Raw genomic sequence first — 23,708 nt, 5'->3', positions numbered from 1 at the left:
TGTCAGAGAGTTAAACGGTGGCCCTCTAAGAGGTAGTCCGCCTGGACCCTGTGCATGGGAGCTTATTTGGAAAAGGAATCTTGCAGATATCATTATGTTAGGGACCTTAACATAAGATCATCTTGAATTATCTGGGTGGGCCCTACATCTAATGACAAGGGCCCTTCATAAGAGGAGAAGAACAGCCATGGGGGTGAAGGTCATGAGAAGAAGAAGGTAGAGATTCAAGTGACATGTCTACAGCCAAAGGACTCCAAGGATGGGCGGCAGCCACCAGAAGCTCAGAGCGAGGCACTGAGCACGTTCTCCTTCAGAGCTTCCAGAGGGAGCACCCCCACTGGTACCTTGATTTCGGGCTCTGTCCTCCAGGATGCAGAGAGATTTCTCTTCTTTTATGCCACTCAGTTTGTGAAATCTGTTCCAGCAGCCCTAGGGAATGGATACACCATTTTATAGATTAAGGTTCCAAGGCCCAGAAAGGTTAAGTCACTTATCTATCCATACAATCCAAAGTGCTATAGCTGGGTTAAAATTTGCAGATTCGGAGCTGATCCCAACAGCAGGTTGGATCTTTATCTTTTTTTTTTTTTTAAAAGATTTTATTTATTTATTTGACAGAGATAGAGACAGCCAGTGAGAGAGGGAACACAGGCAGGGGGAGTGGGAGAGGAAGAAGCAGGCTCACAGTGGAGGAGCCCGATGTGGGACTCGATCCCACAACGCCGGGATCACGCCCTGAGCCGAAGGCAGACGCTTAACCGCTGTGCCACCCAGGCGCCCCCAGGTTGGATCTTTAAAAACAGCTTAACATGGATAGAAAGGTGTGTGAAAAGCACTCCCCTAATGTTAATGGTAACTATCTTAGGATGCTGGGGGATGGGGGGGGGAGGTTCACATAACTCTTGCTTTCTTTTTTGTTCTTTTATATACTGTTTACGTTTTCTACAATACACAATAATGACTATATAATTGGAAGAAAAAATTAGGGATTTTTCCTGAGGACAATGTACAGCAACATAGAATGTTAACCAAAGAAGGTGGCCTGCAAACTTGTAGGCAGAAAATAAGTACTACAATTATATCAGTCTGTCCTTACCTTGGCCTCATAAAGGAGGTGCTGCTATGTACCCATTCTACAGATGAAGACCCTGGGTCTCAGAGTTAGTAAGTACTGAACCATTGTATTTAGTCTCCGCTAAAGAGAACATTCCCTTATCCTCCCCATCCCTTTGGTCCTTCCTTGAGTCTAAATTACAAGGCATACAAGAAGCACACGTTTCTGTTTTCCCTTAGACTAGTCAACGTTCAAGTCTTTAAACTCCAAGCCCAGGTTATGGAGGAACAGAAGTAAGCTCTCTTTTTTCCTTTATTTCTCCACCCATGCACTCCTTCTGAGTGGAAAATCTGAGAGTTCCATGGTGTTAACGACTCCACCCTGAGCATGAAGAGAGAAGTGCACACATGATCCTAATTCTACTCTTGTGAGAAAACCTAAAGGAAGCCTTGTTCTCTCAAGCTCACAGAAGAATGTGGATATTTTTCACAGGCGGGTTCAAAGCTATGGTAAGCAAGTTAACCCTACAGCCTGAGTCTTGGGGGCTTGGTATTGGCTTTTCTACAGCCCACATTTTAGCCAAGAATTTAGAGGACTGAATCTCTTATTTTTTTAGATTCAGGTTATCCTGGTTCAGCCCCATTGAAAACTCTTGAGAATTCTCGAACACAAGCTACAGGAAATGGGACTGGAGCACACCTCAGCCAGGACCACCTGTTGTCTGAAATCTCAGCCTGTGCCCAGCGCCTGGCCACATGCGTTATAGGCATCATCTCGGGACAAACCTGAGCGGTGAGCATTCTCATCTCCATTTGCCAGGTGAGGAAACTGAATCTTAATTGGTCAAGGAGCTTAGATGTGGTAGAATCTCAGACCGGGACAGAAATATCTGTCCTCAGGTGGCTGTCCCCTCTGTGGAGCTGTGTCTTCATCCGTGGACATTCAGAATGAGGTGTCAATGAATTAGAACCTCACAGATCAAATAGATATCCAGCAGGTGTGGGCGTCAGAATGTGCATTATGCCCTGGGGAAAAAAATAATTCAAGGAAAAGTGGCAGAGAATGATGGAGTTAACAATCAATGTCCAGACTGGGTACTTACTGGACCACAGTCCACTCCTTGCAATAACGTGACCCCCAAAAGTAGTTTCCCCTCCCTGGGCTTATTTCTCCACTAAGACATGAAGGCGTTGTTGTAGAATCACCTGGGGAATCTTTGGAAAGTTATACATGCTAAGATTTATCTTTGACTTTCTAAATCCTAACCTCCTGGGGATAGCTTATTAACCATTTAATTAATTAACTGCTTACTAATTCCTTCATTAATTTAGCAGATACTTATTGCTATTTACTGGACACCTGGCTGCTGGGGATGAAATGGTGCATTTGTCAGGGTTCCATCAGGAAACAGAATAGCCCACTTTGGTTAGGGTACTTTAAGGAGCTTCATAAAGGGGCTAAGACAAGGATGTGGGCAGGATGTTAGAGAAGCCTTAAAGGGTAGTGTGGGACCTGCAAGCTAGCAACACTGGGGCTTTTCCAATCTCTAGACCTGAAGGAAGAGGGGAGTGTTGCCTATATAACCTGAGTTTGAGGGAAACAGCTATGGAGGGAGGACCTCCTTAAGAGAGCTGGAACCTTTACTGAGAACAGATTCCCCGACCCTCGTCACTGTTGATATTCGGAGTTGGGTCCTTCTGTGTCATGGGGGGCTGTTCTCTACACTGTAGGCATTAGCAGCATTCCTGGACGCTACCTCTGGGAGGCCAGCAACACCCTCTAGACTTTGCCACATGTCCCTTGGGGGTGTCATGTCACCGCTAGTGGAGAACCACTGATCTAGAGATGCAGTCAGCTTGTAGTGACCCCTGGAGTAGAGATGACATCCTAATGTCCCATTTCCCTTTCCCTTCAGTCTTCTGCTAGGGTTTCCCATTGGCCAAAACTCAACCAGGAGCCAGAAAGTGAGGAAGCAGGGCATAGAATGGTGGGTGGTAGGTGGAAAGGGTCAACAGAGACACAGTACAAGTAGTCAATATGATGAATAAGACATCCTTTAGGAGCTCACAGTCTCATGGTGATGGAGCTGGAAGACGAGGCAGACAATAAACAAATACATATATAAGATAATTTCTTTTTTTTAAATTTTTAAAATTTTTTTATTTTAATGTTTTTTATTATATTATGTTAGTCACCATACAGTACATCCCTGGTTTCTGATGTAAAGTTCGATGATTCATTAGTTGCGTATAACACCCAGTGCACCATGCAATACGTGCCCTCCTTACTACCCATCACCAGTCTATTTCTGAGCATGATTAAGAGTATGTAAAAAGCAGCAAATAACAGTGAATGGCTGAGCTCTCTGGATATGTGAACTTTAAGTGAAGACCTAAATGATATTATGGGACCAGTCTCATAAATTTTGTAGAGGGGATACTCCTAGCAAAGGGAATGGCATGTGCAAAGGCCCTGAAGTCTGCGTTCATTCATTCGTGTATTTGTTTTTGCAGTGCTTTATTGGGATGTAATTTATATATAGTAAAATAGGCAAGTAGTAAGTGTACTGGCCAATGAATTTTTGTAAATATATTCAGCCCCATAACCATCATCCAGATTAAGATAGAACATATTTCCATCTCCCCAGAAAATTCCCGTATTCCCCAAATTGGGTCTCCCTATCCTACTTCTGTTCTGACTTCTATTGCCATAGATTAGTGTTGCCTGTCCTTGAACCTCATATAAATGGAGTCACCCAGTGTCTACTTTCCTGTGCCTGGCTTCTTTCACCCAGCATTGGATCTATGTGATCTCTTCACATTGCATGTATCAGGAGTTCATTTCTTTTTATTACTGACTAATACTCCACTGTATGGACATACCACAGTGTGTTTATCCACTCTCCTGCTGAAGGATATTTGTTTGGGTTCCAGTTTGGGGCCATTATGAATAAAGTTGCCATGAACGTTTGCTTGTAAATCTTTTTGTGGACATATGCATTCATTTTTCTTGGATGTACTTGGGGGCCTAGGAGAGATGTGCCTTTCCTAGAAACTGCCCATTCTCTGTTCGATTCTGACATGAAACTAGGCTGGTAAACCACAGGATTAAAGGGCTTCTGATGCCCCTTCCAGCTTGGAAATCCTAACATGTGTAGCAATTTCCTCCAGTCGCTGCCAGGCTCACCAAACACAGAGGTCTGTTTCTTGGGTTCATCATTATCCCCTAAGTACCATGCACCCCCAAGACGGCTGTCCTCATGCTGGCTACCTGGGCAACCTTTCCCTGCCCGACCCAGCCTCTTGCCTCCTCCTCCGGGGGCGTGTGTATTAAATCATGGCACAGCGGCTAATTCTTTGCAGCTTGCTGGTGGCTGCCTCCCTTTGAGCAGACAGGAGGGCGCCCTGACACAGTTAAAGATCACAAGCTTTGATAACCTGGCTTTCTGATTTATGATAGTCCGGGTCTGCGTGTTCCCCTAATGAGGGGAACTCGGAGTGTCAACCTGTTTATTAAATGCTCAGAACCATGTGTGAGCCGGGCCGAGGTACGAAGTCAATCATATTTTCATTTATTCTGCCTGTCCCCCTCCTGTTCGCTCAGTCCTCTCTCCCTGAGACTGTCAGCTTGCCAAATTCCTTCTTTTCATCTCTAGAGGGGAGGACTTTAGGACAGATCATTTGCGGAGACGGTCGGGGTCCACTGTGTTTGCACTTTCCTACTGATTTCCTAGGTGTTTGGAAGTTAATGATACTCAACACCTCATGATTCTTTCCTGTATGTCAAACAAAGGCATGAAAGGGAAAGTGGCCAGAGGCGAGAGGCAGGGGCACTGGGCGGGGGAGGGGGGACAGAAGAGCATCAATAGCTTTCTCTTCTCCTTACCCCAACCCTGCGGAGACTGGTGTCAATGCCAATGCGAGAAGGATGAGTATTCCTGAAGTTGTCGGGGGCTAATGAAGTCTTAGTTCGTCTCCTGTAATTCCCTTTGAAATAGGGGGGAAAAAAGACAAATCAACATAACAGATGGCCCAGCTGCTTTAATCTGTACTTCTTCTCTCCCTTTTCCCCTTTGCAACTTGGTCAGTGTCACTTCCTTAATCTCTAGAGATTCTGCTCTGATTCCTTTCAAGTGGCATCAGCTCCGTCTCTTAGATTTGGTCTTCCGGACGTGGCATAAATAGCTCTGCATTTCTGAGGCCCAGGGCTGGATCCTGTCCTTGGACATGCTGGGGGAGGGGGCTGAGCAGACCACTGTGGAGCTTCCTCGGGGAGAAGAGCTCTAGACAGCCCAGCCTGGAGATCCCTCAAGAGTTTAGAACATCACAGTTGACTGAGGAACTTGTTGCTTTAAGCATCCTTTGGTTGAGGTGCTGGTTTTTATGGTTATCCTGTCCATGCACTCTCATGATAAATGGCCTCGTTCATTAAAATACCCCTTGTTCCATTTAAAATAACCTTAGGAAGAAAAAATAATAATAATAAAATAACCATAGGAAGATCAGGAATGGCTTAATCTATTCGCCCATTTATATTCAATGCTTGTATCTTGCATCTTGCCCAGTACCTGGTTTAGAATAGAAGCTACGTGGATGTTTGTTGAATGGATGAACATATGGATGGATGAATGAACAGAATAACCCAATTATGCGTTGCACAATTTTTAACTTAAGTTTGGTTTTGATTTGTTTTCATATAAAGTATGTGAATATAGTCTGGCTGGTGGCAATGTGGAATAGCCAAATACCTGTGGCAGAGACTGGTGGTCATTTAGCCATGTCCATTCTCTCTGTCTTCCTTAGTAACAGAACCTCCATGTTTAGCTGGCCACTGGATCTCTGAAATAAAGGATTCATTTCCCAGCCTCCCTTACATCAAAGTGTGGTCATGGAGGCTCTGGCCATTGATGTTTGAGAGGTAATGTTATATGATTAATGCCCTTAAAAGACAGCTGGAACAAGGCCTTTGCCTCTTCTTCCCTTCCTCCTTCAGTATGGATGGAATTCAGACATAAGGGATGGAGCTCAAGCAGCCATCTTGGACAATGAGGTGGGAAGCCAAGAAAAGTAAAGCAATAAGAGAAAAGTAGCTTGGGTCCCTGTTGATTGTAAAACTGCTGTATCAGTCTGGATTGCTTGAGTCTGGACTAAATTATAAGACAACACAAATTTCTAGTTTGCTTAAGCCATATTTTGGGTTTTTCACCACATGTAACTAGACCTAGTTCTAAAGGAGTGAACATGTTTTCAGGATCTGGTGCTTCACTCATTAATATAGTCAGCTGCTGTAGGTTAAAATATCTTAAAGATAAGACACCCAGAATGTAGTGGCCACAGGAAAAATGGCCCACAGTCTGTTGATTGAGAAACAAAGATTGTGGTCAATTAAAAAGAAATTAGTTTGAACCTTCGATGGAACAGAAATGGTTGACACTCTTTTCTGAAAAATATATAAGAGAATAGCAATAAACATTATAAGCCCCAAATCTAGGATAAATAGATAAGCACATAATTTATAGGAGACATACCAGGACCAGTATAAGCATGAGGCACCCAGCACAGTGCTTGGCATGACTCAGTGGCTGGCAAATGTCAGGTTCCTTCTTTCCAATCTCCTAAACCTTCAGCACCTGCAGCTTTGCAAAGTGAGCAGCCACCAGGTCTGGCAGGGCTTATTATGTCGTGCTAATGTGTTTGCACGCTATTCTGAAGGCAAGAGAGAAACACAAAGAAGACTGGAGATTTTGATTTTAGATGATGTACATTTAGAAAGATTCCTGGCCGTTAGGTCTCGGTTGCAGCTACTCAGCCCAGCCCTTGCCGTGTGAAAGCCGCCATAGACAATATGCAAATGAATGGACATGTCTGTGTCCCAATAAAACTTTATTTATAGGAAGTGGCAGTGGATTGGATTGGCTCATGGGTGTTAGTTTGCTGACCCCTGGTCTAGGTAGTTCCACGAGTAGTAAAAACACCACGTAACAGGTAGGACAAGTGCAAGGTGCTATGAAACACAGACCTCTTTAGGAAGGTGGTCAGAGAGGACTTCCCTGAGGAAGTGACATTTACTGAGAGTTGAGAGGTGAGTCGGTGCTAAGCTGACCAAAGGGAGTTGCAGGGTGTTCCAACCCCAGGGAGGAGAATGCACTCGGCCCAAGGAGCCGAATGTGGTTCACACGGCTGCAGCAGGAAGTGCTGGGGGGCTCCTGAGGCAGATGGGGACAGACGGTGCTGGACTCGCGGGCCATTTATGAACATCAGGCCTGGCGGAGCAGTGGTGCTCAGAGGCCGAAGTGATCTCTGGAGCTATATTTGCATCTTGAGACGGAGTCCAGGGCAGGGCACAGATGAGGGGAGAAGTGGCGACGTGGCTTCTGGCTGGCGATGCTTGCTTCCTTCCACAGACACCCTTAAGCGGGAGGCAGCTGACTGTTGNTATGGATGGATGAATGAACAGAATAACCCAATTATGCGTTGCACAATTTTTAACTTAAGTTTGGTTTTGATTTGTTTTCATATAAAGTATGTGAATATAGTCTGGCTGGTGGCAATGTGGAATAGCCAAATACCTGTGGCAGAGACTGGTGGTCATTTAGCCATGTCCATTCTCTCTGTCTTCCTTAGTAACAGAACCTCCATGTTTAGCTGGCCACTGGATCTCTGAAATAAAGGATTCATTTCCCAGCCTCCCTTACATCAAAGTGTGGTCATGGAGGCTCTGGCCATTGATGTTTGAGAGGTANGCTTCTGGCTCTGGCAAAGCTACCTTTTCCCACTGTGCTTCCAGCCAAGAAGAGCAAGAGCATCTTTTCCTGCTCTGGGTCACTTCTCAGTCCCCCACCCCTGGGCAGTCAGTTCCCTCTATCAAACTCCCTCGGCTTGAAAGACCTTCAGTGGTTTCTGTTTTCTGATTGGACCCAGACAAATACACAGAGCATCTCACAATTAAAAGGCGATCTCTGTTCCCTGGTCTCATTCTTATTTTTATGTGCACAACTGCAGGGAAGACTTCAAGGTGGGTCCTATTACACCAAGCTGCAAACAATAAAAAAGCTAGAGGGAAAACTATATTGCCCGAAGTCCTGGATTAAGGCCACATGTTTCAGGGGAGCCAAGGGCACCATTTTTTTTTTTTAATCCTAGCTTCACAGAATATCTGAGGCAGGCTTCTGGAACATATATCACTCCTCTGAGCCTCAATTTCTGTGTCTCTGAAGTGTTGTTATATAAAGCACTTAGGGCTGTCTTATATATAGCAGAAGCTCATCAGATGTTACCAATGACCATAGAAACTCTCTACCATCCTCTGGCTAATTGATCCAACCAATAGCTGGCCTTCTCTGCTGTCTCTGCAAACATACTGTTCTGCACAGCTCTTTGCAGCTCGCAGGTCTGAGATGCCTGCACGCTCCTGCCCTCGTCACTCGAGGCACGTATGTACTCAACTTCGGTCAGGTTGGGTGCCAGACCTGTTTGACTTACACATCTTCTTGCAAGAAGACGCTAGTGGTGCTGAAACTTCAGACCCCTCACCGCACAGACCCCTTCCACGGCCCTGAGAGTAACACTATCAACGTGTCCGGAAGGTCGTGATTTCTTTTGAAATTTTTTAAATTAGCAAATTGGATTTTTTTTTGAGAGCAATTTTAGGTTCACGGTAAAATGGAGCAGAAAGTATGGAGAGTTCCCATAGACCCCCTGCTCCCCACACATGCACAGCCTCCCCCACTATCAACAAACTTACACTGACATGTCCTCATCACCCGAAGCTCATAGTTTACATTTGGGTTCATTCTTGGCGTTGTCCATTCTATGGGTTCGGGCAAGCGTGTAAGGTATGTCCGTCATTGTAGCATCATGCAGAATAGTTTCCTTGCCCTAAAAGTCCTCTGTGCTCCGCTCAGGAGAGATGTCTCCTTCCATTATAACCCCTGGCAACGACTGATCTGTGTACTGTCTCCATAGTGTTGCCTTTTCCAGAATGTCCTATAGCTGGAATCACACAATACCTGGTCTCTTCTGATTGGCGTCTCTCCCTTAGTAATGAGCATCCAAGATTCTTCCATGTCTTTTCATGGCTTGAGAGTGCATTTCTTTTTTGTGCTGAATAATATTTATTATCTGATGTACCACTGTGGTTTATCCTCTCACCTTGTGGACGGTGTATTGGTTGCTTCCAGGTTCGGGCAATTCCGAATAAAGCCGCTACAAACATCTGTATGTGCGTTTTTTTATGGACATAAATTTTGAACTCCTTTGGGTAAATACCAAAGAGTGCAATTGCTGGATTGGATGGTCAGCATGTATTCAGCTTTGGAACAGACCTCCAAACTGTCTTCCGATGTGGCTGTTCCATTTTGCTTTCCCACCAGGCATGAATGAGAGTCCCTGTTGCTCCACATTCTTGCCAGAATCTGGTGTTAGTGTTTTGGACTTTGGCCCTTCTAATAAGTGTGGGGTGGTATCTCGTTGTTGCTTTAATTTGCAATTCCCTAATGATGTATGCTTTTCAATGACGTCCCTAATGCCGTCCTTTTAAATGCTTGTTTGCCATCTGTGCGTCTTCTTTGATCAGATGTCTTTTGCCCATTTTTTAATCTGGTTGCTCATTCTTACTGTTGAGTTTTTGTTTCGTTTTGTTGTTTTGTTAGAGATGGAGAGGGAGGGGCAGAGGGACAGAGAGAGAGAGAGAAAATCTCAAGCAGGCTCCAAGCCAAATGCAGGGCTCCATCTCATAACCCTGAGATCATGACCTGAGCCAAAATCAAGAATTGGACGCTTAACCGACTGAGCCACCCAGGTGCCCCATTATCGTTGCCTTTGATAGAGCTCTTAGTATATTTTAGACAACAGGCCTTTATCAGATATGTCTCATGGTGTTTTTGAACATTTTTCAAAGTAAAATATTTTAATTGTAGTTGGTTAAAACCACTGTCTCTTTCCACTCTCCCTAAATGTAAGGGGTCATTGAAGTGAGTGCAAGGGGAAGCCGAGTTAGGGTTAAATTTAGACTAGATTAAACGGGTTGTATTGTGTGGTTTGAAGTCATTTCTGTCTGAAGATACATCTAGCCAACACAACGTTCAAATGGCTTCCAGAAATGTTCCTTCCACCCATTATGCCTACTCACTGATGTTGTGACCTACAGAGGCAAGATCGGAGAGCTTATCACAGTATGAACATGCCTTATGGTTTCTGGTACCAGAAGTATGTGGGTCGTGGAGGAGCCACAGAGTTTGAAATATATGGAGCCAGGAGCTAGTCTATGGAAAATTCTCTCCATCATTAGATGGGTAAAACTGCAAGGATTCAGTTGGAATGAGAACTAATTTTTTTTTTTAAAAGTTCTTTCCTGGGGCGCCTGGGTGGCACAGCAGTTAGGCATCTGCCTTCGGCTCAGGGCGTGGTCCTGGCGTTCTGGGATCAAGCCCCGCATCAGCCTCCTCTGCTGTGAGCCTGCTTCTTCCTCTCCCACTCCCCCTGCTCATGTTCCCTCTGTCGCTGGCTGTCTCTATCTCTGTCAAATAAATAAATAAAATCTTTAAAAAAAAAAAGTTCTTTCCTAACAGGAATATGCTTGAAAATGTAGCTTTATAAGGTATATATATCCCAGATCTTCTCTTTTATTTGAGGAAATCATATAAAATAGGATTTATCCATTTCTGTGGTCCCAGGGCAGAGCCCACACAGTATCACACATGGTGAGAAGTTGCACGTTTAATGCATTCCAAATAGTTTAAAAAATTGATCAATGCTGCTTAACTCTAATCCTTCCGCAGAAGACATCATTGTGAAATGATTGTTATATAAAGAAGTGATTAAGAATCTGTGGCCAGAACAAAAGTATTTCAGTCATGCAAGAGGTAGTTAATAAATAAAATACATGGTGATCTTTCTCTCTGGGTTTTGTGATATTTGCCATCTTTTCACCTTTAAAAAGGTGGAAACTTGCGATTTCTCCTGTTTGAGATCAGTAACTATTTTTTGTGTGTAATTTTCTATCTGCGACTTGGTTTTCTTTCAAAGGGACCCCTAATTTTTGTGAGCTACAGACCCCACAAAACCAGAATCTACTCCTTCTTAGGACTGTAATTATACAATTTAATAACGTTTTATGGAAGGCAATGAAAACCAAGAGTGTAAAGAAAGAATTGCATCCATAAAAATGAAACTGCGTGCTTTGGAAAAATCTGATCGGATGTGAGTTGTTGAAAACAAGGCACTTCAGCCTGAGCGAGACTGGGGGGCAATAATCCAAATAAACTAGAAGGACTTGCAAGACCTCAGAGAAGCCCCAACTGGACCTGCAGATAAGACCTTGTCATGTGTTCTATGCAAAAGGGCAAAGCCAGGCCTGCAGGAGGGTGGGGGGTTAAGGGAAGGGAGGGGGGTGCATTTGCTAATTCCCTTCTCAGATGAATGCTTCAGGCAGTCTCTTCTGATTGTCCAGAAGTGGCAACCCAGAGGAACCCTAATTGCCATTTCTTCTCCAGGTCCACCTACTTCGCTGTGAGGTGGGTAAACTGAGGCTCAGAAAGAGAAGATATATTTCCCAGGGCCACACAGTCGTGGAGCAGTGGAGCCAAGGCCCCAGCTCTCCAGGTGGGTTGTCCTGCTGTCTTTCCACACCCAGGGGTTAGTGCCATTGAGGAAAGGGGAAGGTAAGCAGGAATTTGAAACTGCCTCATGCGTAACATGCTAGGGCGTTCATGATGTCACGATTGAGGAGAAAATGGGAGGGAAGCCTCAGAAACCCCCAAAGGCCCTCTGACTGCTTTGCCATCAAGTCCTCATCGTGAGGGGACTCTCACCGAGACTGTGCTCTGAGCCCAAGATAAAAGGTGGGAATCAAGATGGTAAGCTGGAGTGGCCCCATCCACCAGCCTCACCCCTTCCCCAAATACACCCATGTCCTCTTGGCTATAGAACAGAGTTAAAAACACAAAACACAAGACCAACAATCTGGGCCCGGTTGCCATGGTAACCATCATGGTTCTGGATCGCTAGAGTCACCAACCAGGAATGAATCTGGAAGGTGTATTGTCACCATATGGGAGGACAGGCCTTATTCCCCGTGCGGAAGGGTTCCTGCCGTTCCCAGTCCCTGATCAGGACCTGCCCCAGACCACCAGCAAGAACAGGCAGGCAAGGGCGTGTGATGATCACACTCGGGGCTGTGGCGATCTGGCTGGCTGGGGGATCTGTGGTGGCGGGGACAGGTCACCTCGGCTTCATGGATTTGCTGTTGCTTCTTTGTGGAGATGACAGGCCTGGGTTCAAAGATCAGAGGGCAACCAGGTAGTGCCTCCTTCCTCCCTCCCTCCCTCTCACGGGCACTAGGACCCCGAGCAGGTCTGTCTGGAGAACCCACTGTTTTCCTTTTGGAGACCTGGGCTGTGATTACCCATGGGGACTGGCATTCCAGCTGTCTTGAATAAAACCCCCAGCTCTTTCAAATCTCCAGTTAAAGCCTGAGCCCCAATAAAAGTTGCCAGGCTGGGTTTGGGACAGGGGACCCACACCTTCTGCACAGTCCTGGGAGGCTGTAATGAGGTCTTGCCAGGAGGCCCAGCCCCTGGGCTGGGGCCTGTCACTGAACCCCCTGCTCTGAGGACACATGAAAGTGAGGTGTGTGTGTGTGTTAGCTGAGACCCAGAGCCTCTGAACAGCAGAGACCAGGAGCCAGCCACGCAGCCACAGGAGCCAGCAAAGGGTGTCTTTGCTGGTCCATTCACAGGAGACCAAATTCCTCACCAGGAGGAACGGAGATGCAGGCGTTATGGGGAAGCTCTATGTTAAAGGCTTCAGTAGAAAAGATAAAAGAGTTAAAGAATTAGGAGCCACTGCCTTCTGGCAGCTTCCTCCAAACGTGTGTCAGTTAGACAAAATTCCTTATGCGTGGTGGGGATAGACAGCTATTTGGGAAAGAAATGAAGGAATGGAGTATGGCTTTCTTTATCAATGCATTTCCAGAACTGATGGTCTGATTGATTCTCTAGTCTATCCTGTAGTGGGCAAAGCAGGCAGCTGGCCACAGAATGGGCAGGAAGATTCGGAACACTTCCCCAGAGCTGCCCTTTCTCTACTCCCAAGCTCCCGTGTTGCAGAATCTTTAGAGGGGGCTTGGAACTCCCAGACCTAGCAAGGGCCAGAGGGTGTTAGAGGAGCGAAGTGGACAGGGACGGGGGTGGAGGGGACTCTGGTGATTGGGAGAGCCCCTGTCCCCTCCGAAGGGGACAGCAACTGCCCACGTCCACTGACCGTTGCCGGGCAGGATCTTAGGTCGGTGTTGCCAGATCATCTGGCTTTTTAAGAGCTACCAGAACTCCACATGATTTAGTGTGAAATCTGCTACTTTTGAAAGTATAGGCGACTAATTCAATTGTTTTAAAGCATCAGGTGGTCAAACAAATCCCCAGTTGAGAGCCACATCTGGACCTTAGGAGGTCAGTTAGTAAGCTTGGATTTAACACTTGGCCTCAGCCATTCATCACCTATTTGTGGGGGGACATGCTCAGCGTGGTTCTCGAAGGGTCAGTGGGCAAAGGCAGGGCACACCCAGCTCGCCAGGCAAGGAAGGCTGAAAAAGCGTGTTGCACCTGGGACACGAAAGGTAGGAGGCAGTTCTTTGTGTGTGTCTTGGGGTTGAGGACAGGTGGGTGATGTGACACGAGCTGTTGGAGAGGAGCCAACTGGGGTGGTGGCATGTGTGTGTGGGGGGGGTGTCATTGCTTGCAAAGGAGCCATTTTACCAACCAGGTGAAGCGTGGATTGATTTGACTGACCACCGCTAGAGCCTGTCCTACAACATGAAGCCAGATGGGGCTTCCCTAAGATCTGCTTCTGGAGCCAGACTGCCAGGGTTCAAATCCCGGCTGCCCCATTTACGAGCCTGAAACGACTTAATCCCCCTCATGCCTCAGTTTCCATGCCTGTAAAATGGAGACAATCATCACACACTGGATTTGAGGACTAGGGAGCTGATTCATGTTGCAGGCAGGCGAGCACCCCACCAACGTTCCCTCTGTCTATTATGACCCCTCCTTTCCCTGTTACCTAGACAGCCAGACACGTCCATCCGTGATATCTGCTACTGGCCCTGGGAAACCACGGCCCGGGAGCCAGGAGTTTAAAAGCTCTTTTCCAGAGCCGAAGATTCTGATTTCTTAGCTGTGCAGAGAGGAAATAAAGCCCTGCTCTTCTAAATGGACTGGGAGGAGTATGAAATTACGACTAAGTCGGTTTGGAGCTTTTGTGCAGGGCTTTCACGAAGGAGCAACCATTAATCATGCACAATTACTCCGACCTTGGGTGAACTGCAGTCTCTTGAACACGGACGATTTCACTCCCCGGGGGTCTGGAGATGCAGAGTCCGCTCGCCGTCCAAGTGCAGGGAACGAGGTCCGTGGCCTCAGGGCCAGCACGTCCGTGTCTCAGCCTTGGACTCTCCCCCTCTTTCCAGGGTCTGCTTTACAGACCCAAATACCCTCCCAGAAGGAGCGGGCAAGAGCAGGTGAGGGAGAATCAGGTGAAATTGGTCTTTGCCCAAAGTGTGTGACTTTGGACAGCTGGTTTACCCTCTCTTGTTGCCTCAGTGTTTCCATCTTCAAGCTGGGGTGAATAACGTCTGTCCCATCAGTCTATTGTGTGGACGGATAGATGCTAAGGGTGACGCCGATGTGACTGTCCTATTGGGCAAGAGGACTCCACAGGGTCAGGGTGCTGACATCACTTGCACATGGTGGGGCTCCTGGCTGCTTCCTCTAGGGTCTGACACACAACCAGAGCTCAACAGGTGATCGCTGCTCTTGTCCCTGCCCAAGGCTTGGCCACACTTGGCAGCCCGCCCTACCCAGGACCTGGGGCAGAAGCCTCCAGACTGCATCAGGATAGAGGGTGGGAGTTTGATTGATGGATTTCCTTCCTCCTTCCAACCTCCCTCCCTCCCTGCCTCCAGCTCTCTCTTCCTCCCTTCCTCCCCTCTTCCCATACTCGGACTCTTGATGAGCACCGCTTCAAGCCAGGCATTGCACCTGAACGTGGTGTAGCACGAGAGTGCGTCTTCTGTCACGCCAGACCACAGCGTGACGTCCACACTAGGCATTTATATGCTGTCTGTCTCTTCTCTTGTGGGAGTCATCACCCAAATGATTAAGCCACCAAAAGTCCTTTATGTTTCAACTCTTTTTATTTATTTATTTTTTTACTTTTTAAAAAGATTTATTTATTTGCGAGAGCGAGAGAGCGAGCACACATAAGCAGGGGGAGGGGCAGAAGGCGAGGGAGAGAATCCTCAAGCAGACCCTGCACTGAGTGCAGACAGAGCCCATGGTGGGCTCGATCCCACAGCCCCAAGTGCATGACCCGAGCCAAACTCAAAAGTCAGACGCTCAACCAATTGAGCTACCCAGGCACCCTTCAACTCTTATTTTTCACAACAAGGTAAAATGAAGCATCTTCCCCTGCTAAAGCATACATTGGAAAACTGGACCATGTAGGAAAGCCCTGAAAAGAATATAATAACCATTAATGCCACTGCCACTAAATGAAGCCACCATTCACATTTTGCTGAATTCCCTTCCAGTGTCTTCCTACGCATAGCCTCATATTTATTTTGTGTAGTTGAACTCATACTGGGTATATATTCATGTACCATGTTTTTATAACAAATATATTTTCCATTAAATATTCATGTCTTCATTCATTCAGTCAACAGATATTTTTGAAGCACGTACTTCGTGCCCAGTGGTTGTTTTAGGGGCCAGGGACACAACAGTGAACAACGTGAGCCAAAACGCCTGCCCTCTCCGATCTTACATTCTAGTTCAGGGAAATAGTATGCAAAACAAATACATAAATTATGGATATTTGAGATGGTAGTAAATACCACACAAAAAAATAAAGCTGGCAAAATGGGTGTGTGTGTGTGTGTTGTTTCAGTTTTAAATAGGATGGTTGGGGAAGGCTTTACTGAGAAAATAACATGTGGGCCAAGAGCTGAAGGAGGTGAGCAAAATAAACATCCAGGCAGAGGGAACCACAAGTGCAAAGGTCCTGGGGCAGGTACATTTGAAGACATGTGGATACATTTGAAGAACCTGTGGGAGCCTTGTGGCAGAAAGAGAATGAACGAGGGGATGCTGTTGGTGCCCTACCAGATCCCCTGGCATCCCTTTTGCCAGTTAAATATGCCCATCTCCCAGCTATTGTCTGTATTGCTGTGAATGGCTCATATTTTCAACCCTTCAGAGAATTGCTTTTACGTAACTGGAACCACCTTACCTGAAGGTGTCTGAGAGTTTATGTTCCTTTATAGAGTTACGTCCTCAGAGCCAGTGACTGCCTTGTCCTAGGGTATGAAAGCTAAGCCTCCTTGTTCTTGAGATGGAATAATTCTGCAATGCATTTAACACTTTAGAGCCACCTGCGAGATCAGGCTGAAGCTTGGCTTCACCTGAAACCACATTCTTGTTTGGCTTCCTATACTTCCCTGTCTTACTTCTCTCGGCCTGGTAGAGGTTTCTCTGGAGAGCACTCTTGATAAATTACTTGTACCTGAATCCTTGTCTCAGGCTCTGCTTCTGTGGAATCTGAGCTGACCTAAGACAGGGCCATCTTTTCCTGTGTATACTCAACCAGTATGAGTCTACGTGTTCACATGATGGTGACATGCTACTTTTTTGATTCTTTATCCTATGTACTTGCCTTGATACCAGTGTGCTCTGATATAACATTGACACTTGCAGCTGATTTCCAACTTCATATGGTGCCCGGCACTCTAATGATGCCCTTCCTAAATGCAGAGAGTACACATTGAAGCCTTAGACAATGTGTATTTGAACCCTGGCTTCTCTACATTGCTAACTCTACCCTAAGCACTTCCATAAACTCTTTGAGCCTCACTTTTTCTAGCTGTGAAATGGGGGCAAAAGTAAAGCATATCCCAAGTCAGCTATATGAAAAGCTTTCATATGTAAACTTCACAACTGTGAACAGTTATTTGCCATAAATATGGCAGTTGGAGATCATAATTGAACAGAATCGATCTGCATTTGTATAGACACCCAAGACATGGTCCCACATGGGTTCTTTTGCCCTTTTAGCTTAATCCGTGAAGAATCTCTTTCCAATTCATGAGTTTTGCCAGAAAGTCAGGTTTGGGGTAACTCAGCCATCTCTATTCAATGGTTTCAGGTGCAAGATTACCACCAGGTGGTAGTGTGGTCATATGTCCTAAGCAAGGCAATTTGTCCCCCATCTTCCAAAGCTACTATAAAAGTTTTGTGATACATCCCATGCCATACATTCTGCTCTCTGTAAAAACATAGTGAAGTCATGTAGAATTCTCCAATGAAAATTATATACTTGCCAAGATATTTTTTTTAATGTACTTGTAGAATGACTTAGAAAAACTGTTGGAACAACTGCACTCAGATTCTCCTGCAGCAAAAGCAATAAACATCTCAACCAGGTGATAAATTGTGGAATAAAAAGATTGAAAAGATGTTTCCCTGGAAGAATGTTGAGGAAGGTTTAGTGTAGGAAATGCATGGAATCCATAGTGTTGTGTCCTTACTGAAGCAGGGATGTGTCACTTGTCATTCTTAAAATTCCATTCCCTGTAGAATCCGGCCTATAGTAGGTGCTCAATAAACGTTAATGGAATCAGTCAATCAATCAGTCAATCAACACATGCATGCATGAGTGAATGATTAAGGACACTAATGGTGGAAAGAATTTTCTCTACAGCATGAGTGTAAAGAAACTCATCTGAAATAGATATGTGTTGTAGCTCTTGGGGAAATTGGACTGGGTTGGACAAGCAATGTAAATGAGATTGAGGTACCCAAAGATCTATGAACTTCCTGCTATTTCCGAGCCCGTTGAGGAAGGGAATTGTTTGGATAATTCTGCCAAGTCTGTTAGGTCTTGTCAGGCCCCTGAATAAAATCGATCTTCACTCCGCCATGGTGTTGAGGAAGGGAGATCTTGAAGTCATGATTTCCTTTCCCCCAAGATATCAGTTTCCCTTGGCCAGTCCACACTGTCCACTCCTTGACCCTTCCATTCAGTGATGTATCCATTCAGCGAGTTTTCTTAGGCAGATCCACAACTCTCTTAGTACATTTTTTAAAAAGATTTTATTTATTTGTCAGAGAGAGAGAGAGAGATTGTGCACATGCACAAGGAGGGGGAGGGGCAGAGAGAGAAGCAGGCTCCTCACTGAGCAAGGAGCCCGATGCATGACTTGATCCCAGGACTCTGGGATCATGACCTGAGCTGAAGGCAGATGCTTAACCGACCGAGCCACCCTGGCGCCCCAACTCTCCTAATTCCTTATAGCAAGTCAGAGACCAGGCCAGGCCACATCACTAAAGTCTCTGGGATAACACAAGCAAGACCAACTGAAATGGCATGGAGAACAGATAGATAATCTGTCCCATCTTTGTTATGTTCATCTTGGCTTAAAGCATCCTTAGGCTGTCTTTCTGCCTAGTTTCTGGCTATTGGTAAAGCAGAAATTGACATTTTCCCACAATTTGGAGTACTCTCAAATACATCTACGCTGGCTGGAGTTGAGATTCCAGGCCTAAGGAGAGGAACTTCTCTGTGTCAAGTCCATATTAGCCAGGGATGCAAATACTGCCCATGGTAGGAAACCTGACTCTGGTGGCTTAAACCACCCATATCACCAGAGCTCTGTTAGTAGGCCATTGTTGGCATTGGCTCAATAAAGCCAATAGGATTCTTTTGGGAGCTGCTCTGATTCTCTTGGGCTTTCCTCATGGCTAAGACACTAACTTCCTGCATTCCCAGAAGGGGAAAAAGAAAGAAGACACAAGACAAGAAGACCCAGCTCCATCCAGGTAAGAGATGCCTGAAGACACCAGCTGCTAGCTGCTAGGGACTTCCATGCCAGGCACTGTGCTAGGCACTTCCCATTTGCTAATTTTAAAAATCCTCACAATGACCCCTTGCAGTGGCTGCTATTAAATCAGTCCCATCTTACAGATGCAGAAACCAAGGTTCAGCATTGTTGAGAGACTTGTCTGGCTAACAAGAGCCATATTTGGGATTTGAACTCAGGCAGTGCCACGCACTTAGCCGCTCTGGGCATGTGCTTAGCTGGGTTCACTGCAGGTTGCCATCCCTTCTACAAGGGGCAGTCAGAGATTGCTCTCTGTCTTAATCACGGACATGCCTGGGGTCCTTACACCCCGCCCCACTCTCAGGGTCTGCTGATGCTATTCTTCTGGGCCGGCAGTAAAATGACATTTATGGGGATTTTTCCCTTTGAAGTGAGAGTGTTTGCGCACTTCACTTTAAAGCAAGGGAAAAAACAAGAGCTCAAGCAGATAAATAACGGCAGCCTTGGAGAAAGGCCATGACGTCCGCGGATGTACAGTTTCCATTTTGTCATAGAAGAGTCATCTTATGTGAAAAGATCTTTGTCTCCTCTCAAATGGTTCTCTTGATTAACTCCTTTCCCCACTTCTCTTCCTTTTAATTATGAAGAAGCTGGCTAGTTGTTTTCTCCTTTCCTTCCCACTTTTCTTCCTTCCTTCCTTCTTTCCTTCCTTCCTTTCCTTCCCTTTCCTTTTCCAGCCCTCCTATTCAGTTATTTTTTCCTTCCTCTTTCCTGAATTTTCTTCAAAGTTGGAGGACGTTCTTTCCAATTCTCAGGTTACAGTGTTTATGCTAAAGATTTCAAGTGAGATAGGATTTTGGAATACTGGGGCTGCTACTTACTAGCGTTTGACCTTGGGTGAGTGGCAACTTCTCTGAATTTCAGGTTCTTCCTCTATAAATTGGGTATATTGATGTCTGTCTCCTGGATTCTTGAGGGGAGAGAATGAGTCACTGTAAATGCTGAATTTAATGAGAAAAGGGAGTGTGCTGTGTGAACCCTCTGTAGGTGAAGCTGAGAATGTCATTGATCCTCCCTAAGATTGTGATATATTTACTTATATGTTACGAATATTTTATCCTATCCATTCATCTTTCATCGGTCCATCTTCCGTCTATCCACCCATCATCCATCTATCCATCTACCCATCTATCCACCCATTATCCATCCACCCATCCTTCATCCATCCAACTGCCCAACATCCATCCATCCATCCATCCATCCACCCATCACCCATCCACGCATCTACCTATCTATTCCTCATCCATCCATCCATCCATCTCCCTCCCACACATTATCGATCGATCCATCCATCCAGTAACTCCTGACCAGTTGGTGTTTATATTCAAGTGAAGGAAAGAGACAATAAACAAAATATGTCACATGTTAAATGGTGGTAAGTGCTAAAGAGGAAATAAAAAAGAGAAGAAAGTGACATAAGAAATGTTAGGGTAGAAAAGAGGTGGCAATATTAAATAGGACCCTCAGAGAAGACCTTCCTGAAAAAGGGACATTCGAGGAAAGACCTAAGGGAGCGAGGAATCTCTAAGGATATCTGACAGATGGGCATTCCAGTGCTAGTGACTTATCCCAGGTGGCAGCAGTGAAAGGGGTACGTGATATATTTTGGACTCATAGCAGCTAGACAGAGCCATAGATGCATAAATAGGTGGGTGAGTGGATGGATGAGTGACAGATGGGTTGAGGAAGGATGCATGGATGGCTAGGTGATCGATAGATGGATAGACATGTTAAAAGGTAGTATAGATGGTATTTTTTTTTTCTTGGCCACATTTCTTTGTTTACATTTCTAGTAACTTTAAAGTGCTTCAAACATAGTAGGTTCTCAAAAATGTTGAATGAATGTGTGTGTGTGTGTGTGTGTGTGTGTGTGTGTAACACGTACTATCACACAATGCTGAGGGAAGGACTGTTCACGAGGGAAGTTTTATAATATGTATCAGTCTTTACAATATGTATCTGCTTGGGGATAACAGCACTAATCTTTCAAATGTATCCTAGGGAAATTTTCATGGATACATCTAACAATTAGCTTTAAAGATATTTGTTCATCCATGCATTATTTATCATGGCAAAAAATCCAAAAGCCAACAAAAGAACTGGAAAATAACTGAAATGTCCAGCAAATGGGGAATGGTTAAATAAATTAAGGGACTCCATATGTAGGCATTAGTACAAAGCTGTAGGAGTCTACTGATGGACATAGAATGTTCTCATCAGAGTAAAGAGCTCATAAATGTGTGGAAAGATACACAGAAGACAAGGCAACAAAATATTAACAGCAATTTATCTTGCGGAACATGTGCCATTTTAATCTATTTGTGTTGTTTTAAATTTTCCTACAAAAAATGTATATAGGTTTTGTGATTTTCAAAGTCAAGTTTTCAAAAAGAAAGTTGAAATAATAGGATCACTTTTTAAAGTGACATCGGGTAAATGAGGGCCAGGCTAGATCTACCAAGCTTAGTAAAGTGATTGTAATAGACATTGAAGGCCAAAGGATTTCCATGTTACTAGCTTCCCATCCTACCTACTACAGTGTGTGTCCTTCCTGCTTATTCATATATGTGCCTTCAGAGGTTAATATGAAGTAGATAGTGAAAGTAATTTATGAAGTTCCCTCCCTCAGACACCTTTGGGGGCAGAGGGTAGGGGAGGAAGAGAAAACAGATTCTGCTTGTCTGACCATAAATAACCAGGTTGGGTGTTTCCATGGATATAGTTCACCCCAAGGCCACATCAGTCTTCACTAGGCTGGTGCAGTATTCAAGAAGGCCCTGGAGCAATAAATGGTCCCTAGTGGACTGGGGAGTGGAGATGGGGATGGTATCAAGCAGGAATTGGCAAATGTATTCTTTAAAAGGCCAGACAGTAAATATTTTAGATTTTGCAGATCCTAAGTTTTCTGCCACAACAGCTCAGCTTTGTTACTGCAGTGAAAGCAGTCACAGACAATATACAAATGAATGGGTGTGGCTGAGTTTCAATCAAACTACCTACAGACACTGAAATTTGAATTTCATATGATTTTCACATGCCACAAAACATTCTTCCGCTTTTTTTCCCCCCAACCATTTAAAACATAAAACCATTCTTACCCTGTGGACTATTTGAAAGTAGGTGGTGGACCGCACCAGATCCTAGGGCCATGGTTTACTGACCTCTGGTGTAAAGAATAGAATGGAGATTTATACCATTGGAATTATTATTTTTAATGATGTGGAAATACTGATTTTTTTTTACTTAAATAATTATATGCTTTTGATAACACAGAGTACCAGATGCCATGAGAATGTATATTTTTCTGATGCACGATATGTAATTTTAAAACTGGCTAGGATGTTGTGTCAGATCAATTGATAACTGCAATGTATAAAACATATGAAACTAATTCCAGGAAATACCTTATATTTATGTCCTTGGGTCTGAATTTCTGAGCTCTCTGTGTTTAGGGATGGAATTTGGTTTATTCAAGAAGTAGCAGGTTATATATCTTGATGGCTACATTAGCTCAGTATTTCCTTCCCTTTCTAGAGCAGGTAAGCCTTACAGACTGTTTTAGTTTACAGCAATTACATTTGCTTATCGCTATGAAACAGAATTTCATTTGAAGCCAGTTATTAATGTCTAAAATGCACTTCCAGGAAATAATTTTGAACATTTTATTTATTAAAAAGAACTCGATGTTTGTTCAAAGGCACTGATGTAATTTATGAAGTTCGATATTAGATATTTTATGAGGTATTATAAAAATGCCATTTTCCGCGACTCCCGTTGCCTAATTGTACCGTGTTACGTTCAATGTCAGAATAAGGTGCTACTTTGCATTTGGTTTTTATGCCACACGTCGGTACGTTGATTAAAGATGCAAACAAACAAACAAACACTTCTACTTTCTCCAACCACAAAGTCTTCTGATTTGCGGACTTATTTTTTATGAAACATTTTCAAAGGCATATCGATGAAGCTACTTTAAACACTTTTAATGGCTCACCTTTATGGGAAAAGAAGAAGACATTTGGGAATTTGGGAACCTATGAAAAATCTGGGACATATACCGCTGTAATAGAACCTGTCAGGACTCCACCAAATCCCCTCAACTATTCCAGTACATTCTCTGGTGCCAACTTGAAGCACCCAAGATTCTCCACTTCAGGACTTTGTTTTGGTCACAGTGAGGGGCAAGCTACCCATGCTGGAGTGTTCATTCCCCAGGAGCAGCCTTCTGATGATGGGTGGACGTTGAAGAGGAAGGCCCCAGCTTCTTCACCCCTCACGGAGCACAACTCAAAAGTACGTTCTGTCTCCCAGAGCTCCCTGTAGGACTGGGCTCCCACTTGACCTTTGGGGAAGCTGTTCCATAATGCAATGTATCAGTTATCCATTGCTGCATAATAAATGATCCCCAAACTCCGTGGCTTAAAGCAACAAATGCCTACTATTTCACTGTTTCTGTGGGGCAAGATTTCAGACGTGGCTTAGTTGGGTGGATCTGGAGATCCCTTGCAAGAGAGCTCAGATTCTCTTACAAGGGGTGCAGTCCAGTCATTGGCCAAAGCTGTGGTCATCTGAAGCTTGACTGGAGCTGGGGGGGCTGCTGCCAAGCTCACTCCCATGGCTGTTGGCAGGGGCCTCAGCTGTTCACCACTCAGGCCTTTCTATAGGACAGTGTAAGTGTCTCTTGACATGGTTGCCGGATTCCCTAGAGTGAGCCATTGGAGAGACG

The 23,708-nt window shown here is 44.9% G+C and overlaps 1 long non-coding RNA gene across 1 annotated transcript; it reads left to right on the top strand.

Moving 5' to 3' along the window:
- The first annotated feature begins 729 nt into the window (after positions 1 to 729).
- Positions 730 to 23,395, top strand: LOC109489867. The gene is made up of 4 exons (XR_002143016.2): positions 730 to 1,563; positions 1,671 to 1,873; positions 11,547 to 11,655; positions 23,198 to 23,395. It is a non-coding gene; the product is annotated as an uncharacterized LOC109489867 (long non-coding RNA).
- The last annotated feature ends 313 nt before the right edge of the window (positions 23,396 to 23,708 follow it).

Source organism: Ailuropoda melanoleuca, chromosome 12, assembly GCF_002007445.2.
Source record: "Ailuropoda melanoleuca isolate Jingjing chromosome 12, ASM200744v2, whole genome shotgun sequence".
Lineage (NCBI taxonomy): Eukaryota > Metazoa > Chordata > Mammalia > Carnivora > Ursidae > Ailuropoda > Ailuropoda melanoleuca.
Note: the sequence above shows the minus strand (reverse complement) of the source record. Positions and strands in the feature narration are given on the sequence as shown.